Source organism: Archocentrus centrarchus, chromosome 3 (genome assembly GCF_007364275.1).
Source record: "Archocentrus centrarchus isolate MPI-CPG fArcCen1 chromosome 3, fArcCen1, whole genome shotgun sequence".
In the NCBI taxonomy this organism is placed as follows: domain Eukaryota; kingdom Metazoa; phylum Chordata; class Actinopteri; order Cichliformes; family Cichlidae; genus Archocentrus; species Archocentrus centrarchus.
Window position 1 is genome coordinate 28,335,500 of NC_044348.1, and position 25,046 is coordinate 28,360,545.

A 25,046-nucleotide genomic window follows, 5' to 3' on the forward strand; every position below is an offset into this window, starting at 1 on the left:
AAGTTAAAAGGGCCCTTGTTCTCACATTTCCATTTAGGTTGAAAGTACAAGCCCCATAGTAAGCACTTTAATATCCCAAATAAACAGGACATTTATCACCACTAGCTGCACTCCTGTTGTAACAGCCTTTCTTTACAATGCCTGACATCATGTGTTTGCCTGCATTTCCCAACAACTGTTGCCTGTGTATTTTGTGGCTTAATGCTAAGTTTATCCATGAAGTGCGCATTCAACACACTGTTAACTCTCACTGGGAGTTGCCAATTAAACACAAAGCCTTAATTTATAAATCTAACTCTCTTAAGTACACATAATACCCATTTGAGAGGTATTATTTATTATTGTCGGATTTTTCATGTGCTGGCTGGGAACAGTCCAAGTTTAGAGAGGCTGTGTGCCAGCACCAGAAGCAGTGACAAGGCTGACATCCTGATGCTCACTGCTAGAGGGGGAGGTCATTTAACAAAACAGCAAAGATGCAAACAGCTGTTAAAAACCAAACAGATTTTAAAAAAGAAGATTTCTGTTCCAAACAGGTTGTAGGGCTACCACATTTTGACATTTTAGGTAAACACACAGGGATGCACAATACGCACAGTCTCATTAACTGACAATAAAACAGCAGCTATTTATTGACTGATATTGTTGGCAATTATATTTGTTAATGGCTCCCGAAAAAAGTCCAGAAAATACAGTAGCAACTTCTTTAAAAAAAAAAAAAGTAAGTCTTAAAAATATACATAAAACACTATAAAAAATAAGACCAAAACAACTCCTTTCTGACTTATGACCCACACCTCCTCTTCCCCATCCATCTTGGCATTAGGGGTGTTGGATGTGGGCCTCTCAGTGAATTTTCCCTCCTTAAAGAAGCTCATAATGGCTGTGTGAAGTCCCTAGGAGGGAGGGTTCCACTACGTGACAGATTCTTCCTGTCCGTGAAATTCCCCCTGCGATAATTTGTCTTTGTGCTGATGGGCCCGTAGCTCCACGCGACATGGGTTATGGCAGCGAGGGCGGGACCGTCCTCATCACCTGCCATCTCCGTGGCCCTCTTGACACCCCACACACATAACCCCCCACCCACACTCACACACTCGCCATTCTTCTGTCCTCTCTATCCCACACCCCCCACTTTCATCTCTCCAGCAGGAGCTGTCTGCTAACTGGCAGAGCAACCAAATAATGGAGCTTGTCACAGGCCTTGTTCTTTGTGTTTTTCAGGACCCAAGAAAAATGCAAACACTCTATTGTAGTCATTAGTTTTCCCATCCTTTCTGCCTCGGGTTGTGGGTGGGGGATTTGACCTGGTTCAAAAGGGACTCAGAGAGGAATTTGGCTTTTTAGAGAAAGTGAATTCTTGATGTCACATGCTTGGTGTGTGCGCATTATGCATTGTGAATGTACTTGCTTGTGTATGCCCCTATATTAATATGCTCTTGAGTGCATCTTTCTATATTTAGTACACACTGTATGTTTGCTTATTTGTCACTTGTCTTGATAGAAAATCTCACGACGCCTGTGACAGATGTAAAACATTTAATTATTTCTAATGTGATTAGTTCACATGATTTCATGAAAAATGATCTTGGATTAGCGGGACAGATTCCTCTGACATGGAACAGTGGAAACAAGATTTTCAGGGAAGCAGTGAGCTAACAGAGGTATGGGTCAGGTGGAGATGTTTGAACCTTTCTGAAGGGGTCCTGGAAGCACTAAGGAGGTGCTGAGAGGTAGAAAATGTCAGCTACAGTCATCATACAGCTCTATAAACCTGAAAAAACCAATACTGCTCAAACTGTATTTCATCACTACTCTTTACCTTTGAGCACTGACTTTTCCTTGTGTAAAAGCGACTAATAGAAGAAGCTGGAAGTAGCACATAAAAGTGGAAGCATAGTTGAACTTGCGGCTGTGTTCTGCTAAAATGTACCTGTCCATTCTGAATATATGGTATTTACTGACAGGCACAGTTGAATTTTAATCTCTTTGTCAAAACCCTATTTTGTTCATACAGTATTTGGTGTAACTCAGAAGCCTTGAAAAGCTGAACAAGTCTAAACAGGAACCAGAGACAGTGATTGCTATTCTCTGCCTGTGCTGTTATGATATTGTGTGAATGCATGTAGAAACAAATCAGCTGGGTCTGATTGAGAAGCTCATCAATAGGCAAGAATGGACAAAGAGGAAGACCGTGCTTGCTTCTTTTGTACTCGCTTTAGATTCAGCTGTTATCTGGAATGTACCAGCTGTCCACTGTACACAAAAAACTGCTGCCTTTCCCAAACCTGATCCTGGCATCGCACTGAGTGAAGACGAAGCACAGGCCCCAGGCCCCTGGGGTACAGCTGAAGGCTCCTGGGAAGAAACTGATGGACAGGAGTGGAGGAGTATAGCAACAGGCTGGCACTCACACTGAGCCCTGTATGCCTCTGAAAAGAACTTAGGTACATTTTAGTGTATGCAGGTACAGTCTGTGTGTGTGTTTGTGTGTGTGTGTGTGTGTGTGTGTGTGTGTGTGTGTGTGTGTGTGTGTGTGTGTGTGTGTGTGTGTGTGTGTGTGTTGCAGTAGGCTGTAAATGTGTGTCAAATTTCTGAGTGCGGCTTCCAGACATTCAAGGAAGTACTTTAAGAAGCATGTGTAAATATAGCCAAGAAAAAAAACAGTGTCATATTTACACACATGTACACACATTCACACTACTCACCAATCAGGTTCTTAGACCAATACAAGAGGCCTTATACCCTGAGCATAATAGATAATGGCAGGTACTTTAAAGTTAAGCTTATCTAAATATGGCGTAAGGAATTGCCCTTTGACATACAAGCTCCCCATTCAACAACAGAGTCTATAACACATACCTGAACGTCCACGAAGGATTAATGTGTGTCAATACCAGCTCTGGAGGCACACCCATAGTCGTCTGCTGAACTGTAGTTCTCAATATGTTTAAACTTATATAATATGAAAGGGTAATTGTGTACATGTGTGTTGGTGTGTTGTCTTTGTTTGTTGTTTGCTGATCATTTTCAGGGAAACCCAGACACTCTGGCTCATGGCTGCATATGTATTTTTTCACAGTTCGTTTAATGTTGTTATCTTGCATTATCCATGGTATTCCTCCTCGTCTGTAGCTAGTGCTCTGCACAGCCCTCAGGTTATAGGCTCTCGTCTCACCCATCTTACTAAATGACTTAACCAAACTAATGAATTACCCAATTAATCAGAGCAGGACCCTCTCTCTGCCCTTAAGTGCTCATTTATAGAAGGAGACCGCCCCTTTGACCTCTGTCCCTCTAGGGCTGTTTGAACCAGCTTCACTGCGTAACATTAAATAAATATCATTTCAAGGCCATATTAATTCCTCACTTACCCATCCATAAGTAATTAGTCACAGTTACTGTATGCATCCCAGGTTGTCAATACATGTGTGTCTCAGCTGCACAGATGTATATGTGTGTATGCATGCCTGCACAAAGTGGGCCTGTGTTTGTGTGCTGCTGTGTGCATTTAATCCATTTAAACCAAGTCCAATTCAGCCACTTCCTCTCACTGCCAACCTTATCTATAGCTGCTGGGGACAAAAATCATTTGCGGTAGAGTAAAATGACTGAAAATAATGGGGAAATATCAAGTGCATCTTTTTGCTCCCCCATTTATTCCACCCACTCTGAGTGAGCTTTATCGGGCTGAACACATCGCAACATGCCCCCTCCGTTTTTTATTTTACTTAGATTTTATTTTGCCCACTCAAACTTTTCATTTTCTGACAGATTGAGGCACCCTATTTAACAGTTTTATTCATCTGTGCCTGCAGGCAGGGACTGACGTTACAGTCAATAAAAATGGGAGAGCTTTGCAGGCACCTCTTCTTCCCCTTCCCTTTGTGTGCAAAGTGGCAGCCGTGAATTTAATCGAGGGAGAATGTTGTGATTACTTAATGGTTTCCCAGGCAGCCATGGACTGGAGAATTAAATTCCGCATCTGCTTTCCAAGGCGTTAATCTCCTCTCCTCACATTCCGCCTGTTATGATGTGCACACAAGAGATAATGTTTAAACCGACTAAGGCAGGGTAAACCAGCGCAGGCTGTTATTGGCTTTATAATTACATAATTAACTTTTTGTTTCTAATCGTTACGGAGGTAATGGCTCCGTTGAAACGGGGGGCATCTGCTGAGCAGAAAAACCAAATCAAAAATCAATAATCCATAGAATGCCATTACAGTAAGTGCTTAGTCTTGAATCATGAGAGAGAGAGAGAGAGAGAGAGAGAGACAGAAAGATGGTGCAAGAAAGGAGAGAAGGTTTGTCTCCACTTTCCTTTCCTTCTTTTCCTGTGCAGTAAATGAATCTCATTTGAAGACAAGAGTGTTATCTGTGGGAGAGGAGGCCCAGCAGCTGTGGGGAGCAGCAGGGTATCAGGCTCTGCCAGGTGTATGGCAGGAGAGAGAAAGGGCCAAGAGCCACCGTAAATTACACCTGGCCTCCCAGCACCGCTATTGTAGGGCGATTGACCCGCTCCAAATGAATTCCATTTTCTGCAGGTCCCTCCTTATTTCTAATTTACATTGTGATCATATATGTCTGAAAAATGATATCATAAAAAAGATGAATGTACTAATTACCTCTCCTCTTATCTCTCCCTCGCTCAGTGCTCACCCCTTTGGACTTACTCCTCGCAGCATGTAAGTATGTCACTTATTTCATTGTGACAGGCGTAATGTATTCACAAAAGTGCACCATAAATACAGGCGTTCAGGTTGGCCACCTTGCACTCACATCAGGGGCCTCACAATGCCATGCCTGCTCAAATGAATGGCGAATTGACAAACATTTCTAGAGCCAAATTACCTCTGGTGTCACTGTGAAATTAGGTTCTTGACCCGGCCTCTGATGCATGCTTATATTTCTACATATTTTCATGCATGGCATCTAGCCATTGCGGTGTGAGACGAGGCTCCCTATGAGAAAGGGGTTAGGGGTATTTTAATACACCTGTGAAATGAGACTCTACTCGTCATGAATATGCTAAAGTAGAGCTGTCACAGCAGTCAGAGTGATATCCCCTCACCTCTACCAGATGAGCTCAGGGCGGGATAACTGACTCCTACTCTGAGGAATAGGGGGACCGAGCTTATGCTGCCTGCCAGTGTCATTTTAACAAATAGGCTTATTAACAGTTCAGAGGCCAAGGACAACAGCAAGGTTATGCAACTATACAGACATAAATGGGAGAATATGAGAGAATTATTGAGCTGACTTGTAGGTGTTGAATGTGTGTGTACCCGTTTCATTACTGTACAGCCTTGTCTGAATGTCTTCTATGTCTAGTTGTCAGAGAGACACCTTCCTTAAGTTTTTTATTTCTCCTCACCTTGGAATGAACTTGTACTCCCCCCCCCCCCCCCCCCCGACAACATCTGTTTGCTTAAGATTTCACCTTAAAAATGACTTTGACTCTGTGTGTCTGGCATTTCTTCTCTGCATCTGCTAGACTCTTCAACAACACATGCTCCATCATTTGACTCTGTGTTCCACGACACTTTGCTTTGGCACTTGACCTCATGACCTCATTGCCAGACTGCTATAACTGCCTATCAGAATTCAGCATGGCCGGCATTATAATAGTTATTCACTGTTACTAACTGATATTAATGGCAAACTTACCAAAAACCTAAACTCGGAGGGATCGCAGTTAAAGGCAGAATCCATTTCGTAAAGTTGTGCACTTCCATTTTTTCAAACTGTCATTTTAAATACGGACTGCTAACTGTGTTTTACTTTATTTTTGAAATTATATATGTATCTATTTTATCCCAAGGTTTGATAGTTTCTCAGTTAATTAATTTTATCCGCTATGATCAACATTTCCACAACCAACTGCTACTTAACACTCTTTTTCACTCAAGTTATTCTGGTCGATATTGGCTGCTGCAATAAACATCTCATTTAATATTAACCCAGAGACTCCACAGCAAAATTTTTTTTTTCTTTTTTTTTTTTTTTTTTCACCTTTGAAACTTTTGAAGGAGTCTGTTGTGACAAAACAAGGCTTTCCTCAGAAACACCCCATTTTGTGGGTAGCCATTACCCTTTGGTGTCACATTTGGCATTTGTTTTAAGTTGAGTCTTTTCAGGCACAAAGGCACTATCTCTAGCTGTAAAAGCCTGTGTGAAACGCTTTGCTTAACCTGCTGACACAAAGGAACCACTTAAGCCGTTTTTGCCTTCATCGTCTACGAACCCAATGACTCACTTTCCATTTGAAATCAATAATGGGGGACGCTGGTGACCGAAAGTAACCACAGCAAGAGGACATGTATTCTGAAGGATATTCACACCATAAGGCCACTAAATGCATTCTGCATATGACACATGCAAGTTTCTGAATATGTTATGTGTTTGTACTTAAAATACTGTATGTTCACTGTTGCATCAGCTTGTGTTCTTCTGGGAGTGCATATATGTCTATATAAGTCTAGCATTTGTAATATTTGAATCAAAGCACCCTTCTCCTGTTAATCCATTTAATTCTTGTTTTGTGACCTGGTGAAAAAACACCAGAAGCTGGTGGCGTGCATACCCTTAGGCCTCAGCTTGGGTGTCTGGAGGGCACAAGGCCACCTGGCCAAAGAAGGGAGTGGCAGTGATTAATGCACCTTGTTTAGGGTGCCGTCATCAGAATGAGACAGACGAAGGCTCGGAATGATGGATGAGGGCCGGAGCGAGGGCTGATAAGACATGGCCCATGAATCTGTTCTACATCATCGGCTCCTTTGATCACTGACAGAAGTTCAGAGATGGGTCTGTGCATCTGTCCAAACAAACAAAAGCCTCTTCCCTCTCAGATGCCTCCTTTACTCGGCATTACCACAACTATTCCCCCCCTACTCCCCCAACTTCAATTCCCTGCCTCTCAGGTTAGCTCTCACTTGTAAACAAACGGTAGACACAAAAATGGAATGACAGAGAGGGTGTGGATCTTTGAGCAAGACTGAGTGATAAAGAAAGAAAAAGAGTGAAGCATGGATCAGAACAGACAGCGAGACAGAAAGAGAGAGAGCAAAGTATCCATAAAGGGGCTTGGAGCCTGTGAACCATGGCAGCATGGTTTAAAGCCCCCCAAAAGGAGCCCTTCTCTGCAATGACAGATTCGGCAGATAAGAGATGATCCATGAAAGCCGATCGGTGTGCTGACAGCAGGAGAGAGGCCTTGGCCCCGGCCGGCAGGGTGCATTACTGTGGGCAAACGCAGCTGTCGGGGCCAAACGGGCCCTTAACTTTCTGCCATGCCACCACACTGACGTCACAGAGCGAGGGTCTGTCCACCCCCTACTGCACTCTCTTCAGTCACCGAACACTGCATTCCAGCACTGAAATATTCCCAGGCCAGTCTATTGCACAACTCCATTTCTGGGTGTATATCAGCTGGCAGGTGTTGAAATTAACCCATCTCAGCAATTTTCTGACATATTAACAGAATGTAAAGGAATGCAAGGGCACACTGAGTGAAGGATTTTTGACAGGTAAAGCATAAAAGATTAGTCTTGGATTTATTTCCGAGAATCATACTGAGCCATAGTTATGAGGTCTCTTTTACTCTTCTAACACTGTTAGACTAAGGAGCTTTAGCACTATTCTCAAGATAGACAGACAGAAATATGGACAGCATGGAGAATGAGATCCACTGTGTAAAACAGAAGACTTTCATGTACTTTCCCTGCTGAACATGCGGCCGCATGGTGCTTATTCCACCAGCTTCCAAAGAAAATTACCCCATCTACCAAGGGGGTTGAGAAAAAGGAGTGCAGACGATTCCCTGAAGGAAATGAAAGGCAGTAATAAGCTATTTAATTTATACTTGAAATTATTTTATGCTCAATAGATACACTCTGGGTCCTTATTGCTATTTAAATTATTATTCTCGCCAAATTATTTTAATCCATTTTCAGAGGAAAATTTCTACATCCTCATTTAAACAGCTAAATGGGGGCATCTTTTAACTTCATGCGGTCGACATAGTAAATTAGAGAACTAAAAGGCCTCCTTTTATTTTGGCATTCATTTCAAAGTAGTAGCTCTGTAATGGATATCCTCACATACTAATGCCGAATTATTTTACATATAAATGCTGATTTAAGTGAACAGTTTTATGGATCCTTGACTTGCCAATAAAAATGTTTGTCTGAGTCTGTTCTCTTATAAAGAGTATTTGAAATTATCTTTTTATTTGACAACATATTATTTCTTTTTCTCATTTTTAATTAAAAAAAAAATCCAGTCTGAACGTCAATATTTAACAAAGACAGCTGAACATTACAAACAGAACAGTATGCCGTGCTGGTTAAGATTTTAGGGCTGTCAGCTATACACTGTTCTCCATGTAGCTATTCAAAGCTATGTATCTGTATAAGATAAGAGCTGGGGAAATGTACCTCACAGCTATGGCCTTGGTCTGAGAGCTGATTGATTGGGTATTTTTTTTCTCTTTTTGATCTTGTATCTCTTAGAGTCCTGCTTCACTTCTGCCCATGTCTAAATCCTGTGTCTTTTTCTGTCTGTTCCTCTAGCTCAGCTTTTCTTCTCTTCATTCTCTTGCTCACCTTTCTACTCACATTAAAAGCTGAGGTGAATACATGAAAAGATTGGTGACCTTTTAATGAAAATGTCAGTATTCCTGTAGTGGGGGTAGGGGCAAGCACTATGTTACAGAGACCAAGTACAGTCTCCATGACACTTGAGCTTTCAGAAACTCAGCTACATGTTCCATGACACATCCTAAATGTCTCTTTTTCTTTGCCTCACCGTGTCAAAGTTTTTTTTTTTTTTCTCTGACATAAGGATGAAACCATTTTTTTGCTATTTGCTCTTTGATTTTCAGTAGAAGTACTCATATGCAGAATGGGTCTATTCCTTTCATCATTATTCCTATTAGTTACCATTAAACTTAAGTAAAAGAGAGAGCGCACTTTAAAAAATAAAACAAGTGTATAGAAAGCGTATACATTCCAAATTTGATTCGCATGATTTGGATTAAAGTCAGCTGTAAAGAAAGAGACTGCATAAACAATTCCTTGGTGATTTCCACACCAGTATTTCAGCCACAGCTGGGCTTGACAGATGTACACCTGAGAAAAAGTCACTAGGGCTAATGTCACTTTGATGTCTTCCTTTCTAATGTCTCTTTTTTCTTATCTCTGTGTGTAGGATTATGAGTCCACCTTATGAAATTGACATGTAGATCTTTGTGAGTGGCTCACAGTAGCAGGAGCCACCCAGAGCAGTCATGATCATTTGTCGACTGTACCTCTGCCTTTTGTCACGTTTTGTCTTCCGTCTCTATTTTTAGTGTGGCGAAAAGACGTCAAGGCAAAGGTGTACTTTAAGTAAGTGACAGCCTGACGCCCGGCTTTATTTGATGCTTGCCAGATCAAAGCCTCACTGCACGGCACGCTAATTTGAAGTCCACCGCAGTGATGATCGCTGTGCATGATTACCCCACAATGGCACTCCTATTAATCACATCACTCTGATTATTCTAATTTGATTTGACTTAGTGATGCCTCTCCTCAGTTTTACCTCTCTCTCTCGCTCTCTCTCTCTCGCTCTCATCACCGTCATCACAACGTCTCCCAATAAAACTGTCAAGTGGGGCGACTGCTCTCCGCAGTAAGTGGATGACATTTAAAAGGCTACAACATGACTGACAGTGTACTCACAGAGGGAGGGAGTGAGAGTGCAGAGGGGGGAGGAAGACAAGAACAGGGAGAGACAGGAAAGATGAGGGAAGGAGGGGATGCCCATGTTAATACTTACAAATGACTAATGTCTCCCTCAGCAGGTGCCATGGCCAGACAAACTGGATAAATATTGAGATTCCTCCAAGCACAGCAGCACACAAAATGAAACCCAACTGTTTCTAATACACCTCTTGAAGTGACTGGCTCTGTTGGGTAGCTTAGTTCTGTCTTTCTATTTCACTATGCATGCCTAATTGTTCTGTGTGTTTGGTAAATGTTTCCACTACATCCAGACTCACGCGGGCTCCATCTACTGTATGAGTATTGTCTGAATAAGCACTGTCTGGTTTATGCTGTCAGCAATTAATAATATGTAGAGTAGGAACACTTCATGTTCCTACTCTACATACTGTACATGGACTGCAGTCTTCCCAGCTGTACTGAGGTATTTTCCAAATATAGTTATGCTAATATTGTACTTACATGATATAATAAACTTCAAATGCAAAGGTGTGCAAAGTTTTAAAAAAAACAATAAAAAAAACAAAAAAAATAGACCAATTCATGTTGTTGAAAACTCAACTTGAAAAGAAATTTATCACCAGATTATGAGCTTTATAGGAAACAATTCAGATGAGCTACATTAAAAGTCTCTCAATAGCTGAAATGCCACGAGACTATAGGCAAATTTAATGGTCTTATTGCAACGGCAATAAGGCCATGATTGGGGGTTACTGTGGTAACAAGGAAAATGAAATAGAAAATAGCTGAAGCAAGGAGAAGTTTTCCTCTATCATACATTTAGCACAAAGGGTATATTTTAACGCAATCTATGATCTTTTCCTAAACCTAACCCAATAGTTTTGTTTCCTGAAGTGGGGATTATACTCTGTTACAGTCACCATGAACAAGTTGTCATTCCTGTTATACGTCTTTGACGTCTGCTCGAAGTTCACCTACAAGCGCATGCGTAGTAAGTGCATTGCAATGTTGTGTCTCAAAGGACGAGTCTGCACCATCAAAAAAAGTGGCGGGCACACAGATGCCCACATGGAACCTCGCAGTCACCATCTGATGATGAAATTTATGTCATTCGGACACTGGCAGACTTGTTGGTGGGGAAATTGTAGTTGTAAGGCTAACTCCACAACAACCGAAAAGGAAAATTCAAAAAAAAAAGGAAAAGTCTAAAAATAGCAGCTCTAGTTTGTTTCCTTATGTGGAATTTTTGGTTTTTATTCTTCCTTATCTGATCTGCATTTCAAATAATTATTTTAAAGAGGTGCCAAATGCACTAAATTTAATTTCTCAAAGCATAACCGGGTCATTATATTCACATTTAAGCATGTTGCTAAAATTCTAATCGGCTCCACCCTGACTCTGTGGGTCTAGCCTGTGACAGTTTTTGTGCGTCATACACTCTATGTCCTGGTCCAAAGCCCAGACAACACCAAATCACATCCTCTTTCCAGACAATAGACCTGGCCTGCCATGATCTACCAACACAGCAGGCATCCACGACTCTGAAGAGGGCAGGAAGCCGCTCCAGCTGACCCACTGCCTCCTCACATATACAGCCACAGGAAGTTCCCTCAGCCAGCCAGTGTTCACATGTTGCTGCTGACACATACTGTTCCAACAGAGGTTCACATCAAACAGGCAGGAAATAATTTGTACTATTTTCAGAGCATAAATGTGTATTTTAATGTGGACCCAACTTATCCTGTGCAGTAGTCAGCTGAACAGCATGTTTTAACATTGATATAATTACAAATAAAGGAAATATACTGACATACATGGAACAAACGTCACTGAGGTTTTTTTTTTTTTTTTTAACTAAAATTATCAGCAGTTTCCTTTACAGACAAAAAAAGTCAGTATCACCATGCTTGTGATGATTCCTAATGTCAAGTGTATCGATAAAAGGCTGCCAAAGTCTGTTTCACTTCCTCTTGTATTGTTCTAGGACAGTGTAAGTACATGCATTGTCAATCAACTCTTTAAATAGGGACTTGATAAAAACCATTTGCCTCAATAAAACTCTGTTGTGTAGGTTTAGGAGTGAAAAATTCTTTCAAAAAATCCTGTCTTTCCATGCTGGTTGAAGTTCAACAAGATTAGATATGAGACAGTTTTCTTTGCCTTTATTGGATTTTGTTGCTGTAGGTGATGGTGATCCCAACAGCAGGAATATAAAAGCTGTTGTTTACATTTATTTGTTTAAGCACGTTTGCATGGAGAGGAAAAAAAAACATGCAGACATGCACAAACATACTAGACTCCTGCTGTCTTTAATACATTCTTAGGGCTATAAAATTCAGACTTATTGGTCCAAAATGCAAAGACAGAGTGGCCAATTTGGCATACAGATGGAACTCACAGTAAAGTGTAACTGGTGCACAGCCATGGCACTGTGTGGCCTAGCAGCCAGGGGCAAGACATTTTGTGGACAAAAGGGTAGATGTTTTTGGCTCGGTAGTGGATTGTGGCCGAACTGTGGGCCATAAAGCTGTAGCCATATGTTGTGCAATTCTTATGGAAGCTGTGTGTCTTTGTGCATGGAGCTGGAGGGTCACATGTCTTTGTGTGCTACGTGTTATGGTGTGACACTGCCATTATGGATGAGTGCTGACAGCCGGTGGAATGGCCACAGACAGAGGGCTTGTACTTGTTGTGTTAACACTGGCGGGACACAATAATCTGCTACTTGTAAAGCAGGTATCGTCTTGACAAAACCATTATTGTCTCCACATGGTAATGAGGGCTAGGGAGGGACTGGGAAATAGATTTAGAGGAGACTGGTCCTGGGCCTTGGCCTGCCTGAAATGGGGGCGCGGTTGGGGTGGGGTGGGGGAAAGGGAGGCAGGGGAGTGGGACATTAGGTTTGTTCTTTTGCATCACTGAGCACTGGAGAGTTGTCTTAAATTGGCACAATACAAATTAGCTGGGCTAAAGAATGGAAGCCACAGAAGAGGGGGGAAACAGATGACAAGCCTGAAGATTTAAGTCAAACATACAATAGCATGCTGTAATGCCCCCCTCCTTCTGCCCACATCTTCCTCTCTGAGCATAGGATCAGCGTGGAATGAAAAGAAGGGGAAAAAAGAAAACAGGGAGTGTTGTTGGTGTCTTCTAATGATGCAAGCAAAGATGCAAGTCAATAGAGCAATTCATTAACAAATCAAAGTCCCAAGGGCCTGCCTGGCAGCATGGCTGTGTTCGTGAAAACCCTTCTTCAGAAAGGAGACCCATATGCTGGGGTCAGGGTGACACCCCTCTCCACACTGTTTACCATTCAGCATACACACACAGTCATTGGGGTCATCACTAACACATCCACTGCACACACAACAGAATTTCCATATGGTCCATGAAAATAGATACGCTGTTAGACCTCTTTTACTTCCCACGCCCCGGCCTTTAGTGCCTTTGGCTGCTGTGTGGTTTGTCCATATCCACACACGTTAGGTGAGTTAGAGAGAGACAGGTTGGGGGTCATAAGGGGTTCTGCTGTTGATGAGGTTAGACATCCAGCCTAGTCAAGAGCTTAAAGTACAGTGCTCATCATTCTAATCCAACCAAAAATGTTCATTTCCATTACTTTTACTCTTTACCCTTTCTACTGTGAGCTGTTATGGCCCTCCCTGTTTGCCCCCCCCCCCTTTATCACTCCCAACCCCCTGCCTGTAGTGCACCTTTCAGAGGACTTTCAGAACTCTTGCAGCAGTGGCGTTGATGTTGCTTCATAAGAACGTGAGGGCAGTACTGATGGCCGCCTGTGAGTGTGAAGCCCATTGAGACACTGGTGACCCGCTGAAGAGGATTCCAGCCTGAGGGCACTTCACATGACTCTTTCAAATCCACACAAATAAAGCTCTTTATGGCCTGAAAGTGGCCCCACAGAATGGGTGCTACAGAGCCCCCTGAAAAGCCCAACACGATTGTCATGGATATTACAAGAAGCGAGCAACAACGGACTGAGGAGACAAGTGTTGATCAGGAACAAAACTCGAGCAGACTTTTCCGTGAGGCGGGCCAGAGAATGTTGACAGGCCGGTGAATGGTCTGTTTAACCCTTTGAAAGTGAATGGGGGCTCCCTGAAACAAATGCATTCTGATAGACTTTGTACGCACTGGGACACAAAAAGTACACTAAGCCCCTGCAAGGGAACCAGGCAGAAGGCAAGAGACGAAAATAAGATTGGAAAGGTGGGAATGTGTTTGCGCCAGATTCCATCAGCCCAGCTCTTCTATTTTCTGGCTTCAACGATTCTCTTTTGAGCTCAACAGAGAGATGATTTAAGCCTTGACTGGGCTCTAGCATCCATTCTGACTGAGCCCATTTAGAGTTTTAGACAGACTGTTTGTTCACAAGAGTATGCTGTGGTTTGATGGAGAATGTCATGGCTGAAGTGAATGATATTCCACTGGCACTGGCAGTCATTCATTCAGTCACCTAAAAACTTTATTTCTCTATCGCCACTTGGGGCAAGCCAAGCTGAGAATGCATTGTTATCAGATTTTATTTCATTTATCCATATGGGTGTGATACTTACACCTGCCAAAAAAAGAATATCTTGCCATCAGGAAACAGCATGGCTGAAGAGGTTGTAGTATTATATTTAAAAGAAAAAAAAAATAGAAGAAGAAGAAAAGAAAGAAAAAATAATAATGCAATTTTAAAATGGTAATTGCAAAAATGAAAATGCTTTACTTTGTAATTAAACTTTGCTCTAAAACAGATATTACTCCTGCTGATTTAAAATTGGGGCATGTGACAGTTATGTGCCTGTTAATTGCAAAACTGCTCAGCATTGCTAATTGTTCCATGGGTGAATGAAATAAGGCTCTGGCAGGGGTACTCCATCAATTGAATGAGGCGAGTGTAGGCCACGGTGGTACTCTGCTGTGTCACCTGTGGGCAGCCACATATATATGTTAATACATATCTGCTCAGTGATTTACTTAATTATGAAGTAATGCATATTTGTGATAATTGATTAAGGTTAAAACTGAGCACTGTAGAACTAACAAGCTGGCCATATGTTATGATTTTTTTTTTTTTTTTTTTTTTTTAACAGGCATGTAACTCATTTCCGTGTTACATTCCACCTGACAAGAGTTCGGGATTCATTCTGGTATGCATATAAATGTGCCACTTATAAGTTGCTGCATGTTCAAATGTGCCTACATATCCAAACTCAACATGAGTTTCCTCCAGCAAACTGCTACAACTGTCAGCCTCCTAACTCTCACGCAGCCTTCTCAGAGAGCAAAAAACTTCTCCAGCAGAGCTCCTGCATGCTGACGGTAATCCAGAACTTTGGAAACTGCAAGGGGGAAGAGAAATGTGCTTAGTTCAGCTCCTTCTTGTCACAGGGTGTAGTTTGAGTGGGAGCAGACATGGCTGCCATTGTGGGAGCATTCTGTGTTGCTGTGTTTGTGTCAGGAAGGCTTTCAGCAGTGAGCCCTGTGACAGTGAGGACGTGTGAGGTGCATTGAGATGTCCTCGTTCTAGGAATACTGCCACTGCCACCATGAGACCAGCCAATTATGCCTCAAGCATGCAAATGTCTTGCAGAGAGAGAGAGACAGAAACAGAGAAAAAGAGAGCACGCTAAGACAAAGACACAATAGGGTCTGTGAAGGTTCTGTGTGTGCCCTAGTCAGTCTGAGACTGTTGTTTAATTGCCATGTTTACCCAGTGACTACATCCCATGTCATTAGCACACAGTGTAGTGTCATTTGTGTTGTCACACCACTCTATAGCACCATGGGGTCATTAATGCTCGACTGGCATGAGCGAGGAAAATTGACATATTTTATGTGAGAAATCCTGGTATACTCCATGGAGTTGTTTTCTCTACTCTTTCAAACAGCCGTGGGGCCAATTAATTTTTGACCAGTCCACATCCCAGGGACTGCTGTTGCTTTTAATGGTCTGGTTAGCTAGCTCTCACATGTCACTGTGTATCTGATGAGACAGATAACTGTAGTCTTTCATAACAGGGTTACAATAGATGAAAAAATATAGTGTAGAAAGTAAAATCTAATATAAATCTGTAAATGCATGCATAACATACGTTTATGCATACAAAGTTTTTAAAAATGACATCAAAATGACATCAACTGAGTAAGAACCTGCTTAAATACAAGGGTGTGAATTATTTTCTAATTTGTGTTTACTGTGGTGCATTATTCTCCTTTTACTCTCAAACACAAAGATGGGAGGAGGGAGAGAATAAACAGAAAACAGAGTGGGTGGCAAAAAAAAAAAAAAAAATCTCCTGAATCCCTGACTGCCTGGTCAACACAGGTGGCAGATTCACAGGAAACAGATTTAATTATGCTCCTGGTAACAATGCTTTGTCCTTACAGCGGCTGACATCCCTGTTGACAAAGGCCGCCGCTGCATTCTAATCAGGAAACAAAATGCTGTGGAGCGCCCCAAAGCTCTGTTGGCGAATCATTAGGCAACCACCTCCCAGGATCCAGGGAAAGCAATAGAAAGTACAGCCCTGACATGCAGTACAATGCCATAAGGCAGACAGAGCTTGCTTTCCACCCAGGAGACTAAGGTCCACCAAGGGGAGAGGAGAAGAGATAATATGAGCAACTGATAGACAGACAGACAGACAGACCGACAGCCGCGTTGCCCTGCCTGGCCATCCCACCACGGCTGAGCTTAACAAGGAGGCTGACAGGCTACAGCTGGGTCCTGCCTAACGAAGGCGGGGACATTAGCGGGGCCCTACGTCTGTCTCATTAAAAGACGTCAGCCCACCTTGATTTCCACACACGCTGCCCACTGGTGTGACAGCTCGGCATGCCACCAGCCAGTGAGGGAGCAGCGTGGGGACACCGCAGGGTAGGTGACGGGAGGAGCTGTTGACATTACAGCACGGGGAGGGATGGGGGTCAAATGTAAGGGTGACCTCTGTCTCAGGGACAGTGATGACCTCGTTAGGGCCCTTGACAAAAGTAGGACTGGCTGGGTGTCACCACTGTCATGGTATACACATGGTGGCTGACATCACAGTCTCTCATAGCTGCAGCTCCCACCACCTCTCTGTGACTAGTCTGTACTGCTGACACAGGGACGTTCACTAATGAGCATCAAAGGGCCTGTCCTTCAACTAGTAATGAGGACAGGTGACGACAATATCACATAATAACAGTGACTGGAACATGAGTCTGGACAGTAGAGGCCAGAGCAGTATGAAAAAAGATAAAAATAAAGAGCTGTCTCTTTGAAAATGTCCACTGTTTCCACCGTACTGCAAACAGAGTGATACCGATAAATGAAAAGCTGTTTCATATTACAACAAGCCCCATTTCCAAATGAGGATTTTCTCTAGTGTAAAACAAAATTCATAATGCTGGTGAAGATATACTACACAGAGTCCAAGCAAAGGTTTATAATTATGCAAAAAGGTCCCAGTGCAGCAGTATTATGGCCCCCTGGTATAAACCCAGCAGTATATATTCAGTTCCAGCAGCCTTCTCTGCAAGTCTCCAGAGCTCAGTTTAAGAGCAGGATGAATAGACTGATGAAGTGCAGGTCACAAGTCTGTTTGATCCAGTGATAACGAGGGGGCCTAAGAAATAATCTATCAGCAATAATCCCTGACTCAGGAGACACCTCTGCAACGCACACAAGCACACACACACATACACAGATGCATGCATGCAGATGACAGATGCACATACCCGACACACACTGATCACCATATTCAGCAGGCCTTCATTATCACTATAATGTGAAGCAGGGGAGCCTGCAACCAAAATGACCAATTATCTGGCATCAAGTATATCACCCTTCTTTCAATGCTTGGGATTTATTACCATAAGATACTACATCAGTGTAAATGGCTGAAAAGTGAACACAGAGAGGCAGACAGATAATGCTGTTTATTGTTTAGAAAGGTACAGGGAGAGAACACAGCACCACTGGGACCTTGGTGAAAAGGGAGCACATAAAACACACAGGAGAGTTTATCAAGGAAAAGATGCCATACTCTGTACGCATATATCATTTATAATGTGTACCATAACATTTCCTTCTCTTCTTTAGTCACAGTGAAGGTTAGGATCCCATTTCCTGCTTGAGCCCATGTTAAGATAATCATGTATCCATTTACATTTGCCATAAAGGAATATGGAGATGAGGTGGAATGTCAGCAGGGGGTTCTTGATACACACATACACACATACGTCGCCAGGTACAAACACGTGCACACACAGACACAGTCACAAATGTATTTGCCTTGCTATGCTGTCACAATCAGGACATTCTGAACTATCACAGATTTAGATTAGAAGCTGTCAGTGTTTTCGTTGCAGCCACTGTTCACAAATGAAAGGCTGAGGCGAAGCGAATGAACAAAACAACATCCTAATGATTGTTTATACAGTGGAAACATGAAGCAATTTTGGCTGATTATCAGGACAATGTCTGCCAATGACGCCATTGTTAGTGTACAGGCCAGAGGAAAAAAAGACTGATTGAGAACAAAGCAGAGACAGCTGAACCCATCATCTTTTATTCATTACATAAATGACATTTTAACAAGAGAAAATTCCTCATTATTGCTTCATTATACTGTATTAAATCTCTGTCTGGCAGATTGATAGAATGATAGTACTTTTTTGAATATCAATATGTTTAGAAAGCGGGTTTGTGGAGAATGTAGCCAAGGTCAAAGATATATGTTATAACAACAGAAACCCCTGACAACACCATAATGTCAATAGATAAAGGAAGATTGGTGATATGTGTAAAATATTTCAAGTTTTGCAAAAGCTTTGTTTGAAATTGGGTTATTACCTGATTTTTGTAAATATGTTAACAGCTACTGGCAATGATAAATTCATGTAATATAGAATGATGTATGTATACTATGTCTTGATGTTCAAGACAGAATGTGATATGCTGTCCAAACCATAATAATTCTCTTTGGGATGCCTGTATCAAGGCTGTTTCTTTGATATACAAAAACATACAGCATGATAATTTATTGCATGACAATACATTTAATTTTTTTTTTTTCAAAGTTCTAAAGCTTTATATTCGCCTTTGCTTGCTTGTATACAGAGAAAAATATTCTGCACATGCAAATCAAAGTGAGGCAAGTGCTCCTTGGCAAGCAAGAATAGCTTATTCAATTTGGTGTGGTGACTGAAAGCAGAGCACAGTAAATGTCTGAATGCACAATAAGGTATTTATATAAGATATGGCTACTCTGTCCTCCATTCTAAAGAAGCATTATGCTCACTCAAGAAGGAAGGTGGAAATGTTGACCTTTATGCTCTGGAGTGTATGCAAACACATCCACAATCCAAAAAAAAAAAAAACCAGGCACAGCACTGCACATAGTTTTTCTTCTCTCTCACATATCCCACCTCAACTCAGGGGATGTTATCTCAAATAATTACCGGTGGCCTCTCCCTGTCCCTAGTGGCTGCTGCTTGTGAGCTAGTAGAGACAACAGTAGGTCACAGTGGAGGGTCTGCTCTAGGAAGAAGTGGGAGCATTATAGCAGAGATAGTGGCAGTGGTGGTCGGGATGTGGAAGATCTGAGACTGCCCTCCTATGGCCCTGGCAACAGCTCTTAATTAACCACCCAGGTATTGCTGAGCCTCACGGCCCACTGCCCGGCTGGCCATATGGCTGGAGCTGCGCCACAGCCATAATTGCCAGGGGAAACACTGCATCAAAAAGAACTCAGCCAACATAAAGCTTGTGTAAATTATTTTTAATGGTTCCCTTCTGGCAGGAGCACGTGTTTGTCATCTCAAAAAGAGCGGCCGAGCGAATTATTTGCCCTTGACCCCTCTTTTCCATGCACTTGCTCCATGCTTGACAGTTTGACCCGTCTACCTTATCCTAGCTGGTGTCTCTCACATAACATACAATGTGCACACACATGCACACACAGCCATTAGTGCTTTTACACTATTAAGCAAATCCTCTCCCCTACTGTTTGAGTGAGTGCTTATAATGCACAGACAGAAAGGCATTTTTTGTCATGCCCTGAGCCACTTCAGAATGACTCATTGCTGTTGTATTTAATTACTGGTCATTACATTGCCTTAAATCTAACAGATTAAATTCTGACACGCAGGGTAAATATTTCCTCTTTTATGAATGTAATATTAAAGAACAGATGGCGCAAAACATGATTAATTAATTACTTTAAAAAGTGCAGCGCATGTATTTCATATTTCATTGAAAAACAGTTACAGTCCCTCATCAAAATCTCACCTCGCGTGCTCTTCAAACCAGCAGCCATCTTGACTTTGGGAGAAAAAAGAGAACAAAAGATTATGGGTTGGCCTTCAGTCTGTAATTACCTAATCTGTTGTTCTTATGGTCGTTCAAGAACAAGCATCTCTAAAGGGATGAAAATTGTAGTGAAATTGGTTCCATGCTTGTCCTTTCTTCTCTCCTTTGCCCACCTTCGCTCCCTCCCTCTCCTTCTGTCTCTTTCTCTTTCAGTTTAATCGTCCCAGGAGGGGTCCAGGAGGGATGAAGTAGCACCTCATTGCAGTTTTCCTCTTGTGTTATTTTTGACCATACTTCTTGTACAAGGATGTTGTTGTGAAGAGGTGGGAGGGGGGCGGGGGGTGTGGGGGGCAAAGCTCAGTGGCCTCTGAGGTGGGTTAAGACTGCTGGCTTTCCCCTGTCTGGTGGCTACTCACAATATGTCAGGAACACAGGACATTTCCATGCCCCAGCTCCCCCTCTGTAAGTCTCACGCCAGGCCATTGGTGAACTGTTTTTTTAAGGAAGTGGCTTGCAATCTGGTCAGAGCGACCTCACATCTGCCCTGCTAATGAGAATGCTGGCCTCCTCCCAATTTGCCTCCCTTAACACTGTCCTTACCCACACAGGTCACGTCCTCCAAGGAGCTGAACGAACACAATACAATACACACACATACACGAACCATGCACACCAACATGAAGACATGCGCGTGTGAGCACAAAACACTGATATGCTTGTATGCAAGAATGGCAATAAAAAAAGCACTTTTGCACAGACATGCTGTTGCACAACATGCTACAAGTAACACAGATTACAGTCACCTACCGTACTAAGACGCAAAGACATCAGCTTGCTGAGCTGTGCATGAGGACATATGCATACAATATGCACACACTTACATATACAGACATACTGTATTTATGTATATTGTAATACTAATGAGGACTGATTTTCTAGTAACTAATAAGGATCTTTTCATTTACAGTCTCAGTAATTGTAACGTGTACTGCAAAATGGAATAAAAACCTATTCTAACTGTACACCTGAAAACAGCTTTTTTTCTTTGTATTAAAACTAACATGTTCTCACAAAAAAGTCTGAAACTGATCCTCGCACAAAAGGATAGTTCGAACACACACTCACACTCTCAGTCTGTCTTTTTGTAATACAGACCATAAACCTTAGAACAAAAACAATCCCAAACAAACACATAATACGCAGCTACTCCTTAGTCCAAACTCCAACTTAATGACTTGGTTGACACTTAGTACCACACACAGTGCAGTTGAGTGGAAATGAAAGCATAATTGCCACCATAGATCCAACACATACTGAAAATAATACAAACAAGCGTTCATGCATTTAACCACACCATCAGCCCACTCTCTTGACAATATCTGAGTCATTACCAGAATATATTTTTATGGTGTTTTTTAAAAGCCATCAGAGATGAATCACACTATCGCGCCAGCGTTGGCAAACCGACTGTGTATTAACTTGATGCAAAGCCCGTTTAATGTACCTGCATACTGAAATAGCTCCAAATCGACTGATTGGAGGTTATTGCATCTTAAGCCAATGAGAGGGCAACAGAGGCGGCTGGTTCACTGCTTTAATGAGCACCACACAGTGAGACATAGAATGAGATATCCCCAGTACAGACTAATCTAAAATGCCCTAAAACAGCAGGTCCATAAATTAAGCAAAAGACACACATGCCTGAAACACAAAACGCTTTGTAAAGCAACCTTTTGTGCTGTCACTTTGACTTGGACTTACTGAGAGTGTGTCTGGCTGCCTCTCCAGTAGACTGCTTAAGTAATTTTGCTATGTTCTGATCCTAAGATACCCAACAGAATAAATGTTTAGTCCCATTTCTTCTCTTGTTACAAAGCAAAAGAAAGCTGATAACACAGGCGTTTGTGCCAAGTTTCCTTCCATGTGCCCCCCCCCCCCACCTCCTGAGACACACTATTATATCCCCAGCATGTCTTCCTTGAGCTCTCTTCATAAAGAGACCCTTAGAAATCACAGCACAAAAAAATAAAATAAAATAACGCCCACCACCACCTTAACCCTACCCAAATGTACAGTAGGTTTATCAATAATACACACGTACCAACACAGTGAACTCATACAAACAAGATAATGATTATTTTGCCATATAATAATTATTATGGTCATTAAATCCACATGCACAATATTTCATTCAACATCGTACAAGCACCCTGCTAATTATGAAGCAGCTACCATTATAGGTAAGGGACTGTGATATCTAGTTGAGGAATGTATGCAGATAAAAAAAAAAGGAAGCTAGTTTACTTCCATTAAAAAGAAACTGGAACTTTATAGTGACAGAAAAGTGGAAAGCATACTCAAAAAAAAAAAAAAAAAAAACGGTTGTGGTGCCGATCTGGGAAGTCCTGCATAATTTCTTCAACCAACCAGTAAAGTTTTAACATCACACACCTCTCCAGTTAAACAGAGTGAAACAGAGGTCTCATTCTGAGGTCAGAGAGGTGACAGTGTGGTCATGGTAATTCTAGGCAGGGTGTTTTCATCCTACCAGCATTTATCCAGCAACTCAGTTCTTTCTTGGAGACAGCTTCAATTACAGTTTACTGTCAAAAATCCAAAGCATTGTTTTATGCTAGCCATTCAATGCGCCTTAGACAAATGACTGGAGATTGTGACCTGAGAGAAAACAATTTTATTTCCAGACTGCTTCTTATAACACAATAGCTTGGAAAAAGGAGCAAGCACGTGGAATTATGCAAATGCCATGGTTTGGTGATGAAAGCAAAAACAGAAAAGTCTAAATGGACTCTGAAGATTTATATATTTTTTCCAAAACTTTGTTTTGTCACAGTTTCCAGCTTGTAAGGTTTTTTTTTTTTTTTTTTTTTTAATGCAGCAGTGGTTGCATTGAATCAGAGAATATTGTTAGGGAAGGGAGAAACAGGCGCCACATTAGGACAGCTGTGGGGTAACTTCACACACATGCACAATTACTGTTGGAGCCATGACATTCTTCTGATTGCTAATTAGTACTTGAATCGACTGGTTCTCAGTAGAACAACTTGAGGATTTCAAGCATGAACAAAATGTCAAGGGCTTTAATGGCCTTTTTCCTCTGTTCTCCACTGCTGCCTGTTTCTTTCCATCCTTCTTTTCACTGACATTATGGTAAGTCCCCTCTTTCCAGAGTTAAGGATGGGTTGTCCAGCGCCTCTCTAGTATGTCAGATGTTAAGTCTGTGGAATGCCAACTGCAGACAGCACAAACTGACAGCTTTGGTCAAGTGTAAAGTATATGAAATGAAGCACTAGACATCAACTATGTGCAGTCTGCCTTTACCTGTGAGAAACATCAGGACCCCAGTCAGGCTTTGCTAGTGAACACACTATGAGGTGTGAATGTGTTCAGCATGTTCATGTGTGACAAAGTATTTATCCATAGGCTTCATTTTTACATGCAACCTGACCTAATTAAGAAATATGGAAGATGTTTAAGAACTGTGAAGAGTAGTTTATCGACCTTCTCATCGCTATACAAGGGAGAGAGATGAAGAGGGAGATGGGCTGACTGTGGGGATGGTGACCAACTCTGTCTAGGGAAGGAGGAACATTTATAACAAGAACAATCAAGTGGCAAGATACTCTCAATAATTGGTTCCATTAAAGCCCTTTTAAAGTGCAACTCGCTCAGATAAGGCCAAGCACTGTCCGTTTGCTCATCTCCTTGTCATGGTAATTTAGTCCGGCTAAATGATGCTAGCAGAAGCTCTCAGACCTCTATTCCTGGAGCAGACAGAAAAGAAAATATAATTTTACCCATAGGTTTCTGTAATCTGGAATTAGGCACCATTTAGAGCGACACTGACAGTGTGGTTTGTGAGGTGTAAGTCCATTGTTGCTGTAAATGAGCACTGAAGGAGCTGAGATGAGGAACAAAGGGGAACAAAGATGATAATATTTGATAAATACCACATCAAAATGTGTCTAGTCAAGAGAGTAGAACAGCTTGAGTGAAAAAATAAAGGATTAAACATAATGGGTTTTCTAAATTGTTTCTTTTAGTTATACGGTCGAAAGCTATGATAGCCTTGGTTGAGCCATGTCTCAAAAACATGTTGTTAGTGCTTTGGCAGCTAAAAACATTCAAAAGTAATAGAAGAGCAAAGTTTGTTTTTTGGTTGACCTTTTCTAGCCCACATACTATAATGTAGAATTGTAATCACAGAGGTAGCATCCTGTCAAATTACGATTATGGATTTGAACAATGTCATTTAATACTTGGGAAAGTCAGTTTTTAAATCTGAGAATGCAAGATTAAGTTGATTTAATGCTACAGCCTTTTTGGTACAAAACTGTGTTTTCTCGTTGGCCCAGCTGCTGCTGTATATATTTGTATGAGAGTTCTCTCAATAATGCTCTATGTGCCATCTAATGTATATATGACTAAATGTGGCATAAAAGTGGTAAAAAAAATATATTTCCCTGTAGAATGGTGGCTCTCTCGCTCTCTCTTTGGTATTCTTTCTCTTCTTCAAAAGAAAAAAAAATGGTTCAGTTTTTTTCACAACACTTTCCTACAAATGTTTTGATTAAAAGTGGTAACAGCATAAATTTAAGAAACTTGAGTAGATCAAAAGTACTATAATATGACTAATTATCTTAATCAAAGAGAACAAATTAGAAAATGCAGCAGTTGAGGTAAGTAAAGCCCAGTCATGAGGCCAATTGGAATGAATGAATTATAAATAAACAGAAAACTAGTATTTGCAGTGCCTTACATGGGATTGCATCATTTTAAGTTATTATTTTGTACTGAATTGGATCTGTGCTTCTGCCTACATCAAACTGTTAATTGTGTTGACATCATTATTATTGTCATTTTGTTGTCATTCTCAACAGAATCATGATCATAATTGGTTTGGCCAGATTTTATGTAATCATGTTTTAGTTGATTAACTCACAAATTTGCCAATTCACAATATAAATGAACGAAACGCCACCTATGCACTCTGTCTTCCTG